At 38.0% G+C, this 9,928-nt stretch overlaps 1 pseudogene; it reads right to left on the bottom strand.

Annotated features, from left to right (window-relative positions):
* Positions 1-6,403: 6,403 nt before the first annotated feature.
* On the bottom strand, positions 6,404-8,761 carry LOC109140236 (myosin heavy chain, fast skeletal muscle-like; annotated as a pseudogene).
* Positions 8,762-9,928: the final 1,167 nt, after the last annotated feature.

A 9,928-nucleotide genomic window follows, 5' to 3' on the forward strand; every position in this document is an offset into this window, starting at 1 on the left:
ATGAAGAGCTTCTCTTTCAGTTCATGAAATCCCTGTAGCCGCAGCAGATTCTCCAGTCCCGGAGAAGTGCCGCGTCAGAGAGCAGTGCCATTACGCACGACCATTCACTGTGTTTTACCTTCATTAAATCACCTGAAAACTATATCAAGCTAACCATACAGTGTCTTGGACCTGGATCTTGTGTATGGGTGGAGATTGTACACTGGGTCAGGGTCGGACTGGGAACAAAATTCGGCCCTGGCATTTTTCCTCTGGACGGGCCCACCATTAGACCCTTCTGGTGTTTAGACTTGCTGTGGAGGTGCAAGTTCGACTCCCGACCTGTGCGGCCCTTTTCCGCATCTTAACTCGGATTTTCTCTGCTCCTCCTTTCCTCTTTTTAGAACCTCTGTCGTCCATAATTTATTGTAATTAATATTCGTGCAACATACAGTATGATGTTTATCTATAGACTGTATATGAGTCTATCCCTGTTTCGGTTTCACATAAACCGAGCGGCTGCATGGACGCATCCATTTGGGGGGGGGGGGTAAATCGTAACTTCTGAACCTGTCATGAAGAGGCAAACTTCTGAACCTGTCATGAAGAGGCAAATATTAACCGATATTAGCCACCTAGAGCCTATTCCAAATGGATGCAAATGGGCCGCAAGTTCATTTTGGGCTGCTGGGCAAATGTTGCAAAGGCTACAAAATAACAAATATATACATACAAAAAAACATCGGAGGCCACCGGCCCAAATGTGGCCGAGATGGACCGGCCCATCTGGCATTTGCCCAGTAGACTGCACTGGGTGTTGTGGGGCACTCCTGTGAGGTTGAAGGCATGCTGAGGTTGGCCTGATAAACAGCTGCCTGGCCTGTTTTATGTCTGCCACGATTAAAAAGGGAGCGAACTTCCTTGTCAGGAAAACGGTATTGATCAGGGGTATCGGGGGGGATTTTGGCCCGTACACGCAGTGTTAATGATGTCCTCATAGTTTAATATTGCTGCAACGAGATTGTGAGAGGACTGACTCGTTGTCACTCACTTTTAGCTATAGCATCCACACGTTACACAAAATGCCGTGAAGTCTGACGTCAGTCAAGTTTCATTCAATATATTCAAAGTTTCATTTCATATATTCAAGGTTTCATTCAATATATTCAGACTTCATTCAATATATTCAAGGTTTCATTCAATATATTCAGACTTCATTCAATAAATTCAAAGTTTCATTCCATATATTCAAGGTTTCATTCAATATATTCAAAGTTTTATTCCATATATTCAGACTTCATTCAATATATTCATGGTTCACTCCATATATTCAAAGTTTCATTCAATATATTCAGACTTCATTCAATATATTCAAAGGTTTAATTTCCTGAACGGCATGCCATAGAATACGTACAGTGAGAATACATGTAAATAAGAGATAAAATATATGTATTTGTGAGTGACAATATATGTATGTGAGAGGAGAATATATGTCATAAAGAGGATCCACTCTCAGTGCATACATCATTCTGAAGTGAGTTTTAAAGTGGTCTCCTGAAGAGTCGTTGTTTTAAACTATTCACAATTTGACAGCACGTTCAGAGGAGAGACTTTTTGTCCCCAATAGTTCAACTATGGTAGTAGGCTAATGTTATGAAAGGCTACATTCTAACTGCAGCTACGCAGCACTAGATTAGGATAATATGGGAAATCAAATCATTAGTTAGTTTTCAGTAAGTGTATTTAGGGACTTTAAATCAATTCAATTTGCAAGAATTTCACACTAGAGCTCAAAATAAACTGTAATGAAAGCCCAAAAACTATTTCAATGTCCATGAAGGTCTAAATCATAGCCAAGTCACTTTGGCATTGACCTGCCTTCATGATCCAGTTTAATTTTATAGGATCTAATCTGGTAGTTGATTTCAAGCTACAGCATAAGAGTGTGGGCAAATAGTAGATTTGGCCTACAGTAACACAAAAGCGTATCCAGGCTGTCTTATTTTGTATAGGGACAGATAACAATGAAGAGAAAGGGAGATATTTCCAACTTTTTTGTAAAGAAGCACATATCAGTCCCCAGCCCACATATCAGCAGCCCTGACAGCTCCTAACCTGGAACTAACCAGGTAAGTCAATGTGACATCAGACACAAGGACCCAGTCGATTTTGACAGACTTGAATGTTGATTCAGCTTGTAACAATTGATGATTTTGTGTGTGATGTATTTTTTTTTCTGTATCTATATTTCTTTACAATGCAGTCTCATCAAGGGATGAGAGTGACACAGAAACTTCTGCCTCTGAGCAGGAAGACAGTGAGGAGATGCCACCGAACCCATGACATCCACATCAAGCACCACATATCGTGCACCAAAAAGACCAAGTGCTAGGCCCATAATGACTGACCTATCTATGAAATTTAACAGGAGCTGTTCTGACACAATATAATAAAGCAAATGCATGTGCTACTAATGGCATTAATTAGCCGAATTCAGCTTCACTTAAATTGAACAGAAGCTTTTCATGTCAAAATGACTACACATAAATGGTCTACACATAAATCTATTAGTTATCCATTGTTAGCCATAATACTTAATCTTGTATTTCAGTATTTAATAGCTTGAGATGTGTGATAACTACTTAATGTGATGTCAAATTATCTGGTTTGTATAGACTTTTGCATAGGCACATACAGTATATAACATTTTGTACATTTTTGTGTTAAATAAAAATGAAGTATTTCTCTCACTTGCTGAAAATATTTCCACTTGGTGACCCAGATTGTTAATGTAAAGAGGGAGACCCATGTCTTGCTGATGACTACTGACACAATAGGCAACTTTTAAGATAAAAATTTGACAAATTTTGAACTAAAAGTCGCCGTGACCCAGCCAGTCCTCCTAATGGACTCTATGGCTTACTTCCCCCAGGAATTCATAAAATTGGCTGCACAGTCTATAGCTAATTTAAGAACAATAGACATCTTTGAAACTAAGACAGTACAGTAATAGCCTTCCACCTCTAGTTTCTTATAGGAAGTTAAGCATGCCATTTTGCATTTTATTTGAACAAAAGCAAATTAAGAGCTGTCAGCAAGCCTTACACACTATCACAGCAAGGAAAAAGTTAAGCATCTCTGCATTCACCAAGCAAAGGCTTCTTCAAATACTTACTGTGCAAGCAATAGATTCTAAAACCATTGGCTATACACACAATTGTATCTGGCATGTAGCAAAGTAGGATATATAGTTGTGGTTTTAACAGAAGTCACACATTACAGATGAAATCAGCCAACTACACTCTCTGCCCTCAGTTTATATGTACTGACATACGAGGCCAGACTTGGAGGTGCCTTTCTATTTTAGTTTATGCTCTACAACCTTACCTTAATTGAAAACATAGGCAGTCATCAAATAAATAACACAGGCCCCTTACAAAATCTGATATCTCCCCCACAGCACATATTATACCCATATTAAGTATATTAATCTTCTATTTTGAGAGACTGCGTAATGGAATTAAATCCAGTAACTGGAACTTGGTTGGCAGTTTGCAGAGTTTGCAGAGCAACTAAAAGTTATTTTCATTACTGAATAAACTGCCAGTCGTGTTCTTGATTATTCAATTATTGGTTACAAGAAAAAAGTCACAAATTTTCAGAGTCCAAGGAGATGTCATCAAATTGCTTGTTTTGTAGACGGTCCAAAACCCAAATATATCCAACGTATATCCCTATGAAGTTAGATGTATGAAATGTTTGGATTACTCAACAAAATACTTGGTAATACTTTTTTGTTGATTGGTTAACTGATAAATTTTAGCTCTAGTTGAAGGTATACATGCATTCTTTTTTTTTTTTTTTTTAAATAGCAGTGATCTGCTCGTGTGAGATCTGGAGGAATCTCACACGAGCAGAAGCAGGAATCTTTATGTGAATCATCCCTGTTTAGCTTGTTAGCTAAACTGTTGTTGTAAACTGCCAAACTCCATAGCTTCTCTGGGTTCTCCAAGCTCAGTTTCCATCAGGTCTGAGTGCACATCCCACTGCACCATGTCTGAACTGTGTTTTTTATGGTCTCCAAATTCCACTCCCAGTGGCTTCCAGAAAATTAGGTCCACTCTCCAAATTCCACTCCCAGTGGCTTCCAGAAAATTAGGTCCACCATTTAGGCTATTTCAGGCATTTGTACGCATTTCCAGATATGTCTTATCGTTCTTGCTAACCTCAGCCTCTGACTTCACACTTCACATGAGGTTGTGGGCTTTCGATCACTTAAGATCTCAGAAACATCTCATTCCTGGATGTGTGTATGGTGGCACACCCCCCTCTTATGTCAACTGGGTTAGTGCACAAACCACTAAGGAGTAGCTGCTGGTCAGTGAGGCCCTTGCAATACAATTTTTCTCCACACTTCAAACTAGGCCAAAAAACATGCTCCCCGGTCCTGCTGGAACGATGTCTGCATAGCCCAGGGACTCTTCACACCATATCGTGTCCAAAGGCATAACACAACACAGCCAAACATTTAAAAATTGTATCGTAGCTGCATGTAGTTGTTGCATTAGCACTATTAGCACAACAGAGGAGTAGAGTTGCAGACTGCCAGCACTAGATGAAATAATGGTTTGACAAGAGATGTGGCGGATAAGAGGAGCTGGCTTTTTACTGCTGGGTATCGGTTCACCAGGCTAGCCAGGACCACAAACTGCTCTCCATCTGTTCCAAACCAAACTAAGGCACAGATCAACTGGATCAAAGCATAGAAGCCATTTACTGGGTGTAGTAAACATAAGCAACAAGTAATATGAGATACTTTTGAGCTTGCTGATTAAATGTTAATGTTAATGTTCCTTCACGATGCACTACATCAGCAATATGAATGCCTTGATAGTGTCAGTAGAAAATATTTTATACAGTGCTGTCTTGGTTTAGGCCTAACTTCTCAAATACAGGTGCACAAAGAGGCACAGCATGTGGAATGTACAAAATTAGAACATGAGATGTTTTGTATTTACTTTTTACTTTTTAGAAATATGGATAATGAATTTTCAATTTGTGAGTATGTAAGTAGTAAGTATTCCTGAACTACAGCAACATTTGATGCTGTACACCTGGCATAGCACCATAGCATTTGACTACATTACCTGTAACATAATGCTAGCTAAAAACAGTCAGTCATTTTCCTGTTTTGGCTGTGACTCCTGCTTAATGCTGTGCGTCAGCTAAAAACTTTGCTGGCAATTATATCCGGCTCTAGGACAACTATAATGTTTTTGTTTGTTTTTTACAATTTTTCTTACCTACACATAAGTTGTTATTTGTATTGAAATACATTTGAGAAATAAATAGTTTTATTTGAGAAGATAAATCTCTTCAAACTTCAGATATGGTGTTAACAACATATAAATGTGTCCTATAAATATATCCTTCTTTCTATGCCAGATATGAATCACTGCTCCCTCCCTCTGCTGAATTTATTTTTGACCATGGTACACAGCAAAATATTAATGGTATTTGTGAGGGACATATTTCTGGAATTAATTCATCTGAGTTGGCAATCCCATTCCCAGGAGACACATAACACTTGTTCAGTGTTGATGGAAAGACCAATAGCCCAAATTTTGTATGTCCTGTAACTATACACTGGAGACATTTAAGTGCTTCTCCAAATTTGAAACTCATTACTGGCTGTGATATAAAACTTAACAGCGTTCGAATCTGACCTGTGGCTCTTTCCCTCATGTCATTACCCCTCTCTCTCTCCCCACATTTCCTGTCACTCTTCAAGCTGTCTGTCAAATAAAGCTCAAAAAGACCAGAAAAAAAAGTCTTACAATGATTTCATTTTAAAAATTTTAAATAAAATCACAAACAAACAATACAGTGCACTTTACCAGTGGGTACAATATGAACATTACTGGCATACTTATATCATAAGATGAATTAATTAAATGTAATATCCTTACATATTTAGTATTGTATTCGGTTTTGGTTAATAAAATAAAAAAGAAAAAGATACTACAATTTTTACTACAGTTTTGTCAAATGTCAATTATATAACATTGATATATAACATGCTTATTCATTTATATGCATGGTACATATCACTATCAAGCAACAAGGTGACAAGCATTCCTGACCAAATTGAGTAGGGCACTTGTGCTGAGGAGGCAGACTCGCAGTGTATAAAAACAGGAGCTCCAGACACCTCCCTTAACTGATTGGCCTTAAAGTCTGGTGAGTGCACACAACTGTTTCTATAGCATGTGACATTTTGATACTGTATCACTGTATTCTGCTGCTTTCATGTTTCACTTTTTAAATTACTTTTCTTAACTGTAATATTTGTTAAATTTGGCTTTGTATGTTAAAAGTATTGTTACAATTTTATGTGAAATTACAAAAATTGATAGTGGTCTAGCTAAAACTTGTTGACCTTTGTTGTGACCCATATCTCATTTCCGACCTTGAACTCTTGGGTAGCACAGAGCTTTCAGCATATCAGCTGAGTTCAGGGCCAGGAGGTAAGCGATTTTGTCAGCCACTGATGGGAAAAACACAAGTACTCATTACACATGAACTTGTTGTAGTTTTTTACACGCCAGAGACTGTATTTATTTTAGCAGTTACCCTCAGTGCCATCAGGTTCAGCCTGCTCCTCGCGCTGCTTCTGCTTGAATTTCATGTTGCCATGATGCATCACAGCTCCAGTCAGCTTGTAGATGCCCAGTTTCTCCTCAGCAGTGAAGCCCAAGATGTCAATAGCAGTCTGCAATGAAAATGTATGTGATTTAATATGTGAAACACTTAGCCCAATATACTGTGTATTTAACTAAATTGTTGTCTTACATCTGTTGCATCAAACTCCTCCACATCATTGATGCTCTTGACAGTGATTTCACCCTGACTGACCATTGGGTAGTCATAGGGATTGTGGTGGTGATTAGAAGGCCTCTACAGGAGGAGCAATAGAAATCATATTTGTTTGGTGTTTCTAATGGTTTTACATTTCTATTGAAATGAGTGCAGTAACATACCCAGAAGCTCAGGCCTGTGCCAGTCATCAGCTGATAGAAGATATGGTAGCTCTCTCAGCAGACAACTGGAAGGTGACACGGGACTTCTCCAGCAGATCTAAGAATAAACAAATTTAGTTGAGAGTATAAATGATGGTTTCACAACATACTGTTCATGATTAACAACTTGCCATACTCTTACCACCTCAATTTGCCATTGATTCAGCACAATGTTTTGCAAAGATAACTCTAATAATTTTACACCATTATTTAAACTTACATGTTTCAATGTCAGCTGAAGCCAGCTTGCCAGTAGTGGCAAAGTGGATCCTGATGAATTTACCCTAGAGGACAAGATCATTATTAGCATTGCATTTTAAAAGAGAACAATTAGATAAAGTGTCAATCCTGGAATTGATGACTTACAAAACGAGAGGAGTTGTCATTCCTCACGTTTTGCATTACCATAGGCCTCCAGCAGAGGGTTGGCAGCAACGATTTGGTCCTCAAGGGAGCCCTGCAAGAGAAGATTGTAATTACATAAGCTAAACATCCAAAACAACTTTCATTACAGTTTTCTCTAAATAATCAATTTACCTGCATCTTGCCCGGTGTGGCTCAGCCTTCTTAGCTCCAATAGCTGCAATTGTTGCAAAAGTCTGGATGACACGTTTGGTGTTGACAGTCTTTCCTGCACCAGATTCTCCACTGGGGTAGCAGAGACACAAGATTTTGCTTAATTATCATAAAGTTTATAAAGATTTAACAATAGTTTGGTTTATACTCACGTAATCAGAATAGACTGGTTCTCACGATCTGAAATAAATAGATACATACTCAAATGATGTTAGGGTTAGGTAATTCTTCTTCTTTGTGTGTTCAAATTTGTACAGTTTCTTACCAGTGAGCATGAACTGATAGCCATTGTCAGAGATGGAGAAGTGGGGTGGTGCCTCAATCCTCTTCTTGCCTCTGTATGCTGCTACACATACAGCATCGTACACTGGAAGCCACTTGTAGGGTCACGACAACGCAAAACACACCCAGAGTAGGTCTGTATGTAGAGAATAAACAATATTTGAACATTACATACATACAGAACTATATTATATTATATTTATTATATTTATTATATTTATATTATATTATTTAATTATATTATGCATTTTTACACATTGAAGTAAAGTAAAAACTTACGTAGATCATCCATGATGCATAACGCTCTTGAGGTTATACAGCACACAGGCTCATTGAGGTGGGTCATCATGGCCATGTCCTCAATTTTATCAAACTTTGGAGGGTTCCTGGGATGGATGTCGTCCTCTTTTACAGTGACAGTCTGAATAGAAATTAGAATTAAAAGATTTAGCAGTTAGACGACATAGACTATCACAGTTTTGATCTGTGAATTAACTAAATGGACAAAAGTATTTTTTGCCATGGTATTTCAAATTGTATAATTATTACCTTCCCTCCATCTGTCTCAACTGTGGCTTTGCCACCTTCTTTCTTCGTTAGTTTACCCTTGACATACATCTCATCCGTATCAGTCACAAAGACGGCTGTTTTGGCATCAAACGGAGCGCTTTGTGCCTCAATCCTCTCCTTTTCTGGTTTCCGCAGGTAAATGGCCGCAGGGCCATACTGCTCCATCTCCGCGTCCGTACTCATGATGACGGTTTATTTGAGACTGAAATGTGAGAAATCCAAACACAAGTTATAAGTTTGTCACAGTGCTTGCCTTGACTCATTTCCATTATTTTTGTTTTAAAGAATTTACCTCAACTGATGAATGATGCAAAGAGAATTTCTCTGTTGTTGCCAATCCTGTGTTGTCAAAATGCCAACAAACAAACAAGTTGTAGCTAGACACTATCAAGTTTTGGAAGTTCAATATAAATTGTAAACAATACTTTATACTACAAAGCCAATTTAAAATATAATGTACAGTTCTAAAAATAATTAAAAAGTGAAACATGAAAGCGGCAGAAATCCAGTGATAGCAGAATCAAAAGTCACATGCCTATAAGAAACATCGTGTGTGCACTCCCAGACTTTAAGGCCACAGCATTAGGGGTTGTCTGAGCTCCGATGTATTTTATACACATGCCGAGTCTGCCTCCTCCAGCAACAGATTCCCTAACTCGTTGTAGGTCAGGAATGCTTGTCCCTGCTTTGATGCTTGAAGTGACATATGTACCAGGCATATAATAAAGCATAGTTATTTCAATGTTGATTAATTGACATTGTTAACAACTGTTAAAAAAATGTGAAGTAATGCTTTTTTGCTTTTTTATGTATTATTAACAACACAAATACAATACAATACTAAAATTGTAGGATATTACATTTAATTAATTCATCTTAATGATATAAGTATGGCCAGTAATGTTTCATATGTACCCACGTAAAGTGCAACTGTATGTTTGTGTTGCATTTTATTTAACTTTTTAACATGAAATCAAGTTGGTCAGACGTTTTTTTTTTTTCTGGTCTTTTTGAAGCTTTATTTGACACATCTTGAAGAGTGGCAGCAATTTGGGGAGAGGCGAGGGGTAATGGAACATGATGGAAAGAGCCACAGGTCAGATTCGTAAACGCGGTTAAGATTTATGTCACAAGCCAGTAAGAAGTTTCAACTTTTGGAAGAAAGCCTTAAATGTCCAGTTAGCGTTTACAGACATGACAAAATTCAGCTATTGGTCTTTCCATCAACACTGAACAGTGTTATGTGTCCTCCTGGAAGGGAGTGCCAACTCAGATAAATAATCGAAATAGGTCCCTCACAACTACCATAATATTGCTGTTCCATGTCCAAAAATAAATGCAGCAGAGGGAGGGAGCAGTGATCATATCTGGCATAGAAGAAGGATAATTTATAAGGACACATTTATAGGGTGTTACACCAGAGCTGAGTTGAAGAGATTTTA

The sequence above is a fragment of the Larimichthys crocea genome, chromosome XII (genome assembly GCF_000972845.2).
Source record: "Larimichthys crocea isolate SSNF chromosome XII, L_crocea_2.0, whole genome shotgun sequence".
NCBI lineage: Eukaryota > Metazoa > Chordata > Actinopteri > Sciaenidae > Larimichthys > Larimichthys crocea.